Here is a 14,613-nt window from a genome sequence, read left to right on the forward strand (position 1 = left end):
TCAGGAGCTGTGACCATTCCATCCCCAAAGTAGAAGTTCCTGCTGGGGAAGCCCTTTTCTCCTGTCTTGGCGGGGAGGCAGGGAAGTGTGGGGATGGAGTTTAGGAGAGCCTCCCCAGAAGAAAGCCCTCTTCCCAGTTTGTCTGGCCTTCCTGACCTCTCTCAGCAACTGAGCCTGAGCCTGAAACTAGGGCCATGGGCTCTAGCACTTTCTGTGTGACTTTGGGCCACTATTTCATCTCTCTGGTTCTCATTTCTGTAACAGAACCAACAAATGTTGAATGGCTTCCCAGTGCCAGAAACACAGGAATTTTCTTTTTCTTGCCTCATTCATATCCTCTCTCCAACATTATAAGTTTGATATTGGAATCCCTACATTGTAGCAGAGGAAACTGAGGAGCAGGGAGATTAAGTAATTCAGCTGGGGTCACTCAGCTGGAATTCAGGCTCAGGTCCAGTGACTTCCATCTCCACAGCTTCCTGTTGTAAACTCTAAAGTACTTGACATAGCATAGCAGGAGTGACTATGTCCTCTATTTCAGGGTCTAAGAAATAGATATGAACTTTATATCTGTGTTAAACTGCATAACTCGGCTTAATCCCAATCTGTTTTAGGTTCCCCCTTCCTTTGCAAACACTCGGATTTTTTAACAGTGTCTCCGGGCAAGGGTGCAAGCACTCAGCCCTCTATGTTGTCTGCCCCTGATTGGTGTAGCTGGGTCTCTCACTGCCCATGCAGTCATTGACCTGCACAGGGGTTACTCCTGAGATTCCCTTTATTTCTTGTCTGCTGACTTTCTGTGGCACACCCATGCCAGGTGAGAAGGCCAGGACTCCGAAGGCCAAGTTGCCATCTGCTAGCCGCCCTATGCCGCCCTTCCTTTCCAGCTGCCCCAGGCGTCAGCCCCATTAACCTCAGGGTCCCTCTTGCTGGGTGGGACCATGGCCACCTACACAGTCATCTCTTCCCCTCTGCTCCTTCTCGCCTCAGCCTGGAGGAAGCTTCTCTAGTTTCTGGAGGGAACCTCACTCCCCTTGAACTTATCCCACTGAGCTTTCATTTGTGAAACTTCCCTCAAACATTCAGTCCATGTTCCAAGGCCTCGCCATTACCCGGAAGGCTGGGTGTCTGGGGAGCTGGGCCAGAAAGCAACTTTACTCCTGAGGCTTTATTCCCTGAGGCAATGAGCACAGGACACAGGACAACCCAGCTCCTTGGAAAAGGGGGCAGTGGTGGGGATGAAGTGTTAAAATATCAGTAAGGAAAAAAATGGGTAATATTTCAAAAATTTTATATCAGTAATTATGTACAAACTTCTTCTTCTTATTCTTTCTCCCAGTTTCTCTTTCCTTGGGGGCAGTAGATATTATAGCCTTACAGGGCTTAGTAGTAGTAGTAGTAGTAGTAGTAGTAGTAGTAATAAATGTTGAGTATTTATTATAAGCTGGACGCTATGTTAAATGCTATACCTATGTTATTTTATTTATTTCTCAGAAAAATCCCAAGGCATTTCTTATTATCCCATTTTACATATGAGGAAACCGATACTCAAAAAGCCTTGTCCCCAAGATGACACAACCTGTAGGTGCAGAGCCTGGTTCTAACCCAGTTTTCTGACTCCAGCTAAATCAGTTTTGCTTACTCCACGGTGGAGCAACCATTGACCATACTGTCCAGATGCACCAGAGAGACTCACAAATTGGCTGGCCAGTGTCATCCCAGCTGCCCACTCGCCGGCATTGAGAAATAATTGTCTATGAGCAAGTTAGACAGGCACCTCCCCAGGTGAAGATGTGATGGAACGTTGGTGTGAACAGGTTTCACCATGAAGGAGCAGGAAGTTGGCTAGAAGGGAGGTTACTCCCAAGGATCAAAAGACCACACTGCCCGTCCTTGGCCCGCCTGGCTCCCTGGGCCAGGCTCAGAAGCGCTGCCCAGGGTTTCAGGTGAGAGCCACCTCCTGCCTGTCTTCCCTCTTGTCTTGGAGATCCTAGGAAACCAGGGTCTTCTCATACACTCAGAAGTGAGTTAGGTAGCAAGTAGGTGTCAGGTGAAGCAGGTGTCAGTAGTCTGACCCTCAGAGGCAAAGGGCCAGGTGGGACCAGCGGCGCTCATTCCAAGGCCAGCGGCTCCCCAGATGCGTGTGCGCACACACACTGACCAAGACTGCTAACCTCCCCCTAATACGAGGTTCCTTTTCTTCTACAGTGATAGAAGTTATCTATCACTGGCTAGTGTCCCCCCAGAATAAAGACCTCATTTCCCAGCCTTCCTTTTAGTGAGTGACGACATTCTGGTCAATAGATGGTTATGGACGTAGCTATATATGCAACTTCCAGGCAGGGTTCAGCTGGGCAAATGTTTTGCTCCTTGTGCCATTGATTGGGGTCACCTAGTAGTGTTTAGCTGGTGCATGGATTGGCTCATAGGGTCCAAGACAGCTTCACTCACATGTCTGGCATCTTAGCAGGGACAGATGGGACCGTCAACTGAAGCACCTACATGTGGCTTCTCCAGCAGGATGGCCTCAGGAGAACTGGACTTCTTACACGGCAGATCAGGGCTCCAAGAACAAGTATTCCAAAGATCAAGACAGACGTTCAATGGCCTTTTACAACCAAGCCTCCCAAGTCACTTGATGTTAGCTCTGCCTGCTCTATTGGTCAAAGCGGTTACAAGCCCGCCCGCATTCAAGGATAGGGGACATAGACTTGCACTTCTTAATGGGAGGAGTGTTGAAGCATTTGCAACCTTATTTTAAAAACACATCAGTCCTGGACCACTTAGGTCCAGACTTGAAGTCAGAGAAAAAAAGAAATTTCTACCTTGTTTAAACCATTGTTATTTTGGGTATCTGTCACTCATAGCTGAATCCAGTCTCAAGAGACACACATATGTACACAGACGCATTCACAATATGCAGCACACATACAGCCCACAAGATAGAGGGGAGTAAGCAGTATCAGAATGTCACAGGATTAGGGGTATTTATTCACTCACATTTACTCATTCAACACACCAAGTTTGGTAGCTGTCTTTCCGCTGTGCTCTCATCTCACTCCTCACTTCCCCATCGTAGCACTTGCCACGATCTGGTGCGATCACCCATTTATAGGCCAGTATCAACCTTGCTCGGTTCATTTCTTGGACAATGTCTGTCTTGTTCCTCACTTAGTATGGAGCACAGGACCTCAGTGACTATTTAACCAGTTTCATGTTTCCCAGCCTGCCAGTGACACTTTGGGCTGGTGGGGACTGGAGATTGAGTGGAGAATACTGCGACAACTTAGGAGCCTGTAGGGTGCCTGGAAACGACGAGTCCCCAGACGGAAGCCTTAGTAGCAGGGACAGGGATGACAGGGAGGGTGCAGGAGGTGGGGTTAACAGGCCTTGGTGATGGTGGGTGAGAAATAAGCAGGAGTCAAGATTGGCACCCGATGTCTATTTTGATCAATCGAATAATTAACAAGGGCACCGTTTGCAAAGAGAGAAACCAAAAGGGAGGTGGGAGACTCTGGATGTGGGTAATGAGCTTGGTTTTAGCTATCTGCATTTCAAATGCCCGGGGGACGTCCAGGTGGAGTCATGCAGGAGGCAGCTGGACACGCAGAGCCGGACAGACCAAAAGACCCACGAAGACACCACCGCAAGTTCAAAAACAGTCTTACGTGTGTGCATTCATTGTTCACCCACAAGTGCCAGAGACAGCAGAGGGGAAGCCGGCAGACCCCCATTCCCCTCTCCACTACGGCCTGATGTGTCACCCTGAACAAGGGACTCTGCCTTTCCAGCTCATAGTTTTCTGCTTTGTTGTAAAAATGAGAGAACCACCTTCAACCTCTGGTTCCTTCCAGCTCTCGCACGCCATGATTCCCAGTCTACCACACACAGGTGACTATGCTAGACACTGACCTCATTCCTGCTTCTCACGGAAAACCAACTCAACAACAACAACCACCAGAAAAAGGAGGTCACAGGCGCAGGAGGAGCCTGGGAGGTGAGCCGCATTGTAAGCTCTCCCACTCCAGTCTGTCCTTCCTTTCCCCACTCCCCACACCCAGTTTTCTGCCCACTGTAGGTCTCCAGGCTCCTCCTGCCATTCCTGGCCTAACCCTCTTCTCTATCGCACAGAATTAGAAATTATTCTGGTTCTTCACAGTTGTGTCACACTTTACATTTCTACTTTTCCAATATAAATGATATTTATTGCACATGAACCATGTGGTAGACAGTGTGCTAGGCTCTGAGGCCCTGGGATGAAGAAAATATGGGCCCTGCCCTCCTCACAAGCAGAGGTGAGAATTAGCAATGTAAACTGATGTGATACAAACCACACAGCGACTGCAGGAACCACGTAGGAATCACGGAGGGGCTGTACAGGTAGTGTGTGTGCGTGCGTGTGTGTGTGTATTTAGGAGGATCTTCAAATCCTGTTAAGTTTTCATAAAACATCAACATTGAAAGGGATCTCACATACCAGTTAGTCCCACTCCCTCATTTTATATGTGTAGAAACTGATGCTCAGAGAAGTTAAGTGACTTGTCTAAGGACACACAGCTTGTGAGGGTAGCAAAGCCTAGACCGGAACCACATTTCCCTGTCTTCTTCCAGTTCTCATAAATTGTACTCTTGCCCCTTCATCACACTACCCTCCTAAGATTATTCAAAATAATAATAATAATAATAATAATAATAATAATAATAATAATATCCTAAGCTTTGTAAGTGCTAAGATACAGCCAGGCACCATGTTGAGCTCTCTGCATGGATTCCATGTGCATAAAGTACAACACGGTCAAAATGAATCTAATGTCGGATTCTCATTTATTATGCATGGCAACTCTAAGAGTTAGGTGTGTTTTTATGATTCCCTATCATGATTATATTTCCTTAGGTTGATTGACTTGCTCAATGTCACCCGGTCAAACATGTCAATATTTGAACACAGGTAGTCTGATTACTGAGCAATGTTATTTAAAAAAAAAAATCACTTAACAACTTTAACATGCAATTCCTTGGGCCTACCCCCCAAAAGTCCAATTCTATAGGTCCAGGGTGAACATGCTGGAGCCTGCATTTTAACCACGAATGCTAAGTGATTATGATCTGGTGGTCCTCAAACCACACCCCCAAAACCCCAATTTTCTTGTATCATTTTTCTAAATTCAGAATTTTCCGGCACAGCCCCTCTCCTCCCTGGGACCCAGGGAACTGTCTGTCCCCAGGGAGACTAGGAATGGGGGTGCTCTAGGGACAGATGTGTGCCCCCTGGTGGTCAGAGATTAGAGGTCAGGAGCTGCTGTTCAAAAGGCAATCTGGTCAACAGTATAAATGAGAATTTTTCTTGAATTTTGTTCAGCCAATGTTACTGAGGTGCCACTATGTGCCAGCACGGCGCCAGTGTAACTCATGGCACACCCAACAGAAACAAAACTTTTGGGAGCAGAATTCTTCAAGGTGGCTGCTCATTTGTTTTCATCCACTAATACAAAGACTTGCATTTCAAGCTGCAGCTGGACTAATTTCATCTGGACCAGGTAGTCCTATCTGGCACTCTATGGCTCTGTATTTTTAAGTCTTTAGGAAGGCTGCAAAAGAGGTTTTTGAAAAAGGCTCTGAGCCCACACTTTGGAACAAGAATATAACATATTTGCAGTATAGCGTGAAGAGCCCAGGCTTCGGAGTCAGGCTGCTGCTTCCGGCCCTGGGATCCTGGGCCAGTTATTTCATCTTCCTGGATTGTAGCTGCCTTACCTGAAACATGAAGCAGTACTAACACCTGCTTCAAATGGTTGTAATGAGGAAGAAATGGCCTCTTTGAACAGCACTTGGCACATGGTAAAATCTTTTAAAAAACCGTAGTGATTTTTATATACTTTGTAGTTTTATACCATGAAATATAAAAGATATAAATCAGGAGATAGGGGGTCGACCTTGATTTATTCTCCTTAAAAAAGAACAGTAATAATTCTCAATCTCATGTTGTCGAGGGACAAGATCTGCTCTGGTTCTGAATCTTAATATGTGTCCAGGTCATGCAAAGTGTTCCATGTTGGTGGGAGTGTGAATTAGCATGTCTTTGGAAAACTGTTGGACAATGTCTGCTAAAACTGAGCATACATATGACTATGTAGTTCTACCCCTCGGTATATTCCCCATAAAATGCTTATATATCTTAACCAAAAACATACATAAGTGTGTTCATACCAATGCTGTTTTTTAATTATCCCAAAGTGGGAACTACCCAAGTGTCTGTCAATACTAGAATGAACTAAAAAATCATGGTATTATCAAAGAATAGAATGCCATACAGCAATGAGAATGAACAAAGTGCAAATACACACAGTGACAAGGGAGAATCTCACAAACATAATCATGAGAGAAAGAAGCCAGACCCTGAAGAATACGTACCATATGATTCCATGTGTATAAAGTACAATATGGTCAAAATGAATCCAATGCTGTTAGAAACTGCAATAGCAATTACCTTTCAGAAGAAGAGCAATATTGTACTTACAGAGGATATGAGGAAGCTTTAGCAGGGGCTGCCAGTAAGCTCTATTATCTTGATCTGTGTGGCATTTATACAAGTGTGTGCACTTTATTAATACTTATAAAACTGTTCACTTATGATTTGTGCACTTTTCTACAGGTATGTTAGATTTCAGTAAAAAGATTACCTAAGAAAACCCTCTTGATATGTCCCTCATGATGAATCACAGAATATACTCAGACCTCACTTATCACAAACTGAAGCCCACAGTCCTTCAGGATGTCAGAATCAGGAATTTAATGCCCCTCTGGGGATGGGAGATGTGACCTCAAGCCAATGATCTGGGACCAGGTTTCCTGCTCAAAGCCAAAAACAAAAGGGCTGTCTTGTAGATAAAACAGGTTCTAAAAAAACTGCACTACTGGGCTATGCAGCACAGCAAGAGAGCTCAGTATCTGCCTGAAGTATGTGGGTGGAAAAATCAGAAACCTAACACTGTGATAATCACAGGGCTATACTTGTTTGAAAACCTTAGTCCAAGAAATTAGCAAAAATTGTCTGGAAGTAGTGAAACTCATATAGTATTAGCATAGAGGAACACAAAATCCCCCATAAGAATTCCTTCAAAGCCTAGAAAAAAGCAAGACCTTGCTGCCTGAAAATAAATAAATAAATGAAGAAGCAAATGTCATGATACAGAGATGGCAGGTGCAATGAATGATAAAATTTATACCTCAAGATTTATAGATAAAAGGACAATCTGAAAAAAATGTTTCAATTCATGAAACATGAAAGCTAATTTAAAATAAGTGTTTAAAGTGTTCCAATATATAAAGGAAGAAATAGAATCTATATGATAAGTGAGATAGTATGGGAGGAAAGATGGGGTTGTAAAAGAATCAGAGAGAAATTCTAGAAATTAAAAACTTACTGACATTTAGGTCTTGTAAACAGAATTTAATAGATTGACTAAAAAGTTAACTAGATCCTGCTATTGAGTGACTTAATTAGGGGGAAGACAAATATGAGGAAATCTTCCGAATGTGGTACAAGAAGATGAGATAGAAAATAAAAAAGAGAATAAAAGACACGGTGTATAGAAGGAGAAGCTCCAAAAAGGAGTTTAGAGGGGGAAAAAATAACAATAGTGGAAGAGAGAGGCAGTACAAAAACAAGTAATGGTGGAGAAGTTTCCCGAACTGAAGAAAAACATGTTTGCCATCTGAAGAGGCATAAGGCCTGAATAGAATTAAAAAACAAAGTCCGTTATTTAACACATCCTGTGGATTGCAGAACATCAAAGATAAATTTAAAAAATCTTAGAGGTCACTGAAAAGAGCCCTGAATGGTGTGGCTCAGTGGGTAAGGAATTGTCCTTCAAAACCAAAGGTTGCTGGTTTGATTCCCTGTCAGGGCACATGCCTGGGTTGTGGGCCAAGTCTCAGGTTGCGGGCATGTGAGAGGCAATCAGTAGATGTTTCTCTTTCACACCGATGTTTCTCTCCCTTTCCTCCTCCCTCTCTCTAAAAATAAATAAATAAAATCTTTTTTAAAAAGGTTACTAAAAAGAACAGACTATCTATGTAGGAATAATAATCAGAATAGTGGATTTCTCATCATTGATGAAGTTTCCAAAATACAATGACATAATATTATCAAAGTGCTGAGAGAAATAACTGTCAATCAAGAATTTTATTCCTAGCTATACTTACATACAAAAGTAATGGTGAAATAAATGGTTTTCAGGTATACAAAGATTAAGAAAATGTATTACTTCTGAAAATTTGCTGGCTAATTATATGGTGCTGGAAGATGATTTGACTTTGGGTAGTAGGAACACAATGCAATATACAGATCATGTATCATTGAAATGTTCACCTGAAACCTCTATGATCATATGAACCAATGTCACCCCAACAAATTTAATTTTAAAAAAGAAATTTGCTGAAAGAATGACTAAATGATTACTTTAGTAACAATTAAGACAAATTCAGAAGAAAAGAGCGAAGTGCAAGAAGAAACAATAAGTAAATAAATTGGTAAATCTGAATAAATATTGATTACTGAAAATGTAAAAGAAAATAATAAAGAACCACCCAGTAACATAGAAGATGAAAATGAATGTTCAGAATTAAGATCTTTATCTTGCGGGGAAGGATAGAAAAACTGGATACATTTAAGATTAAAGTATAATTTTTAAAATTCTAGAAACAGAATGTATATTTTTCAAACCAGTAAGGGAAAAAAGGTTATTTAAAAATGGACTTAGTATGCAAGAGGGAAGGAAAAAAGCACAGAAAATCATGATAAATAGAAAACATAAAGGTTGTAAACTTTAGCATATTCTATATTCTATAGCTCATAAAATGAGAGAACATAATCAACATGGACAGATTTCAAAAGCAGTGGGGGGATGGGGACTGGTTGAAAGAAGGTGAAAGGGATTAGTCAAAAAACTTATATCAATGATCCATGGACGTGAATGACGATGTGGGAATTGACTGTGAGAGCAGGGGCCTTGCTGGGTGGAGAGAGGGAAAGGGGGAAAAATCGGGACAACCGTAAGAGCATAAACAATAAAATATGTAAATTTAAAGAATTTATAATGTTGAAGGAAGAAAGTCATTTGCAGAACTCATATGTGTCATGTACATGTACCTTTATACAATTTACATGTAGATTATGTATTTTTTTTTACAAAAAGCTACATACTTATTTATATGAGTATGTAGTAAAAATATAAAAACATAGATGGAAAGCATAGATACCAACTTCAGGATAATGGTTGTTTTTGAGGAGCCAGAGAGAAGAATAAGATTAGTGGGAAGTACAAAGGAATCTTCAATTGTCTGCAAGCTTTATTTCTTTAAAAACCTGAAGCAAATATGACAAAACATTAGTGCTTATTAATTCTGACCAGTAAGGCATGAGGTTTGGATACTGGAAGCTACTGGGAAAGTTTTTTCTTGCTGTTTGGAAAGCCTCGGGAAGCTACTCTCTCTTTTTCTCTGCTGATAGATGTGAACAATGAGGCACACAGCCCCAATTGCTACTGGAAAACATCCAACAATCATGAAAGCAACCAGGCTTAAAATGGAGCCAATACTGAAGTCAGTAGAACAGAGATGGAAAAAACCCAGGTCATTGAAACATCACTGAATCAACTAAGTCTGAAGCTTACCTTACTACGTGATTACTGTCTGTTAAGTGAACTCAGTGATTTTCTTATTGCCTCAGCCAGTTTACATTAGATTTCCTATTACTTGCAGACAAACTTATAATAGTAACTGATACAATGGAGGCGAGGCAGATTTGGACAAAGTTTGGATGTGACATTGAGGAAGAGAAAGGAGTCAAGATTGATTCCTAGATTTCTGGCTAGGAATTGGATAACTAGGTGTATGATGGTGCCATTTTTGAGACCGGGAAAATCAAAGGAGGGTCAAGCTGAGTGTAGGGGTAACAGTAGAGAAAATCTAAACAGCTTGATTATTATGTTGGGTTTGAGGAATGTTTTGGAAGTTGTCTAAGTGGAGATGCCCAGGAGGTAGCTGAATACTTAAAACCAGAGTTGAATAGTAAATAGAGTCCCCCCAAAATTTATGTTCACCTGGAATTTAGAATGTGACCTTTTTTTAGAAATAGTGTTGTCACCAATGAAATTAAATAAATTTATACTGGATTACAGTGGGCCCTAAATCCTGTGGTTGGTGTTCTTATCAGAAGGCCATGTGAAGAAAGAGAGACACGTAGGGAACACCACGTGAAGACAGAGGCAGATACTGGAGGGAAGCATCTACAAGCCAGGGAATGCTAAGAATTGCTGACAACTACCAAAAGCTGTGAAACAGGCACAGGACCGTTTCTGCCTCAGAGCCTTTGTAAGAAATCAACACTGTGATTAAGACTTCTGGCCTACAGAACTGTGAAAGAATAAATTTATGTTGTTCTCAGTCAGGTTTGTGGTAATTTGTACAGTAGCCCTAAGGAACTTATACAAAAAGAGATGTCTGAATTTGAAATATGGATTTATGAGTCATCAGCATAAAGTGGCTATTGAAGTCTTAGGAGTAGATGAGATTACCTAAGGAGAGTATGGAATGAGAGGAGAAAAGAGGCCAAGGACGAAGCCTGAGGAGGACTGGCATGGAAAGTGCAGGAGGAAAAAAAAAGGAACAGACTAAGAAGATTGGGGAGGAGCAGCAGAGAGCTGTGGTCGACCAACAGAAAAGCTGGTTGACCATCTGTTACTATATAATGAAACCTATCAGTTGACAGTCTTCACCTAAACATCCAGAACTTCTGATCAGTTTTTTCCAATTAGTTTTTTATGCAGTAAGAAAGAACATTCACAGATCATAACACATTAAAGAAAAGACTCCAATATTTGAAAGATTTTATTTATTTATTTTTAGAGAGAGGGGATGGGAGGGAGAAAGAGAGGGAGAGAAACACCGATGTGTGAAGAGAAACATGGGTTGGTTGCCTCTTGTACACCCTCAACTGGGGCCCTGGCCCACAGCCCAGGCATGTGCCCTGACCGGGACTCAAACAAGGAAAGTTTTGGTTCACAGGCTGGCACTCGATCCACTGAGCCACATCAGCCAGGGCATGATTCTAATATTTTAAAAAACCAAAATGAAGAAACAGAAGTAAAGGAACCCAAAAGGAATAGAGATAATGTATGGAGATAAGAAAACATCAAAGAAGTAGAAATATTCTCAGAGAGACAAAAGAAAATACTGCATCTATGAAACAAGAACAGGATGCTTTAAAAATGAAACAGTCAGAGAGAAAAAAATGGGCTGTGGGATGCTAAAATAACAAATTTGTTAAAAGAGTTTACGGTGGACAGGGTAATGGCCCTCCAAAGATATACTCATTCTGCTCCCCCAGAACCTGTGAATATGATCTTACATGGCAAAGGGACTTTGCAGATATGATTAAGGAATTTGAGATGGAAAGGTTATGCTGGGTTATCTAGGTGTATAAATAAGGGTCCTCACAGGAGGGAAGCAGTCAGAAGCATCAGAATCAGAGAGAGAAATTTGAAGATGCTTAACTGCTGACTTTGAAGGTAGGGGCTGGGGCCAAGAGCCAAGAAATGCAGGCAGCCTCTACCAGCTGGAAAAGGCAAAGAAACAGATTCTCCCCTGGAGCCTCCAGAGGGAATGCAGTCCTGTCTCCAGAACCATAAGAGCATAAATTTGTGTTGGTTAAGTCATTATGTTTGTGGTAATTTACTATAGCAGCGACAGCACACTAATATAGAATTAAAAAAACAAAATCAAGGAAATCTCTTACATGTCAAAACAAAAAGACAAAGAGACATAAAAATAGAACACAAGTATAACACTAGAGTATCAATTCAGGAGGTCCAACATCCAATCAATAAAAGTTGCAGAAAAAGAGACATTAAGCAGAGGTAAGAATGTGATCAAAGAAATAATACAGGAAAATTTCCAAGAATTGAAGGACATACCTGTCTTAAGGTTGAAAGAGTCTACCAAATGCCCAGAGAAATAAAGGGGGGAAAAAAAAAAGATTCTCACCAAGGCACAGCCTCAGGAAATTCAGATCGCTGAGGAAGAAAAAAAAAGATTTCAAAAACTTCTGGAAAGAAAAAAAAGGCTCATATAAAAGATCAGAAATTAAAATGGCATTGCACTTCTCAACAGCAACATTGCACACAGAAGACAAAAAAGAATGCCTTCCTGATTTGTAGGGTATTAGTACTCTATACCCAGCCAAACTTTCAATCAAATATGACTGTAGAAAAATACGTTTTCGGGTATTTTGACCTTAAAAATGTATCTCTATGTGCCATTTCCCAAGTTACTATTAGAGAATGTACTTTACTAAAACTATGAAAGAGAAAGACAGAGTCAACTCTGAACATAGCAAAGGGAATTAATTCTAAAATGTTAGCAAGAGAAGTCCCTGGGCAACACCAGTGCAGCAGCACAGAGAGAAACTCCTTCCGTCTGGAGCAGAACAGAGGCTTTCAGGAAGGAGTCTCCAGGGGGGAAAGATGGGGTTGTAAATGACCTGATAGATGACCTCAAATGAGCATGGAGAATATGGTATTAAGAGGTATTTAGTTAGGTGCTGAAGAACTGAATCTATGAAAAAATGAGGCAATTTTTAACTCCAGGAAAAGTAAAACGTGGTTCAAGAAAGGAAATAGTATGATGCGTTCCTTGGTCTAGTAGTGAACAATGTTTACAAAGTTACAGAAATGGATTCCCTGAGTAGGGATTTAAGCAAAAGTTGTAATATGCCTCTAAAGGGTAGGGAGGGAAAGAGAGCTAGAATCCTGTCTGCCAAGATAGGAAATCGGTACCTAATGTCTAAAACCAATGGAAACCAGAAAAAAAATCTGGTTTAGAAGAATTTAAAATGGTAACCTCTGGGTAGCGGGGCTGCTAGGTTTGTAAGAAAGTATTTATTCTATATCTTTTATGAATATATGATTTCTTAAGTTACATATACTCTTGTAATAAAATATAGGGGTTACTTTTTAAAAGTACTATAGACAAGAGGGTGCTAATTGGTTAAATGAAGTTCCTAGGAAGGCAGAAGCATTTGTTATCCAGGACAGGAAGTGGTGAACATACGGGACTAGAGGTGAAGAGGTGAGGGTGGTGTGGAAATAGACAGTGTTGCAGGTACTGCAGGCTCCTGGGGCAGGAGGCCGAGGAAATCCACACAGGATGAAACAGGATGCGAGCTCGCCCGCTGGGAGTGAAGGGAGTCTGGGTGGGTGAGCAGCATGAAGAGAGCAGTGAAGTAACACACGTATGTAATAGGATGGGGACATGGAACTTTGGCTGAGACATTAAAGTGGTAGATACCAGAAATCAAAGTGAGTTTTGTGACAGATCAATATGCAGAAATTTCAAAGGAGGTGTTTGAAAACTAATTTGATGGTTCTTGACCCTCCCTTCTTACCCCAAACATATAAGGAGTTGGAGAGGTCAGCGACAGAACTGTAAAGAAAATTTTTCAGTTTAATTTTATTTTTTGACTTTAGAGAGTAGAAGGGAGGGAGAAAGAGAAGGAGAGAAACATTGATGTGAGACAAAAACATCGACCAGTTTGCCTTCTACATGCACTGCGACCAGGGTCCGAGCCCGAAACCCAGGCAAGTGCCCTAACCAGGAATCCAGCCAGCGACATTTCAGTTTGCAGAATGACACCCAACCAACTGAGCCACACCGGCCAAGGCTGTGAGAGAATTTTTGAAGAAAGCCGTGATAGGAACCCTACACCCTTCAGGGAAAGGGGTGAAAGATTTCCACCACAAAGCAGAAGAGAAGGCTCCAAGGGGCCCACTTGGAAAGACTGCTATGCATCCTCAGCATTTAGAAATCCAAAGGTCAGAAGTTCGTCTGGGCAACCTCTGAGGGATGAGGCAAAGTAGAGGAGACTGAGTACAAATCAGCCTACACACCAGAATTTGCCCTGGCAAAGTACACATGAGTGTTTCCCATGGACCAGAGGTGGGCCATGGCTCAGAAAGAATTAGAATGGGGCTGGGGTTGATTTAGATCACTAGAACTCCTGGAGGGTTTATGCGTCCTCAGCAGAGTGAAGCTAGAAGCAGACCACCAGGTGCCTAGGGGCTGTAGAAGGAAGAGTATAGTGAAGATGCATAGACCTAGGTTAAGGCTACTGCAGGTGGGATTCTCCCAAGAACTAAGAAATGCCCACAAGACAGGCAGCTTTGAAGTGTAGCCAGGCACAGTGTGATGCCATCTTACCATGGGACCATCAAGTAAGAAGTGTTCTACTCTCTTCCTCTCCCGTTCCCTCCAACACTGGAAGGATCAGAAACCAGTGAGTAAGCAGGAAAAAGAAAAAAGAGTGCACTTATCCTGGGTGCAGGCTTTCTGTCTAAAGCAGGTCCTGCCTGGGATGGCCGAGAGAGGACTTGCGTTTGAATGGAGATAAAAGTTTTGGTTACTCTAGCGGACTAAACATTCTAATTGAAAATTGAGACTGTCCTTTGTGATTTAAAGTAATCCACTTTTATTGCTACCTAAAAGTGGCCAGAAAAAAAATCATAGGACTGCCCAAGTTTATCTCCAGGGCAAGGGAGAGAAACTAGGCCCACCAAA

Source organism: Pteronotus mesoamericanus, unplaced genomic scaffold (assembly GCF_021234165.1).
Source record: "Pteronotus mesoamericanus isolate MK-2021 breed Mesoamerican mustached bat unplaced genomic scaffold, CSHL_Meso_final contig_246, whole genome shotgun sequence".
NCBI classification, from domain to species: Eukaryota; Metazoa; Chordata; class Mammalia; order Chiroptera; family Mormoopidae; genus Pteronotus; species Pteronotus mesoamericanus.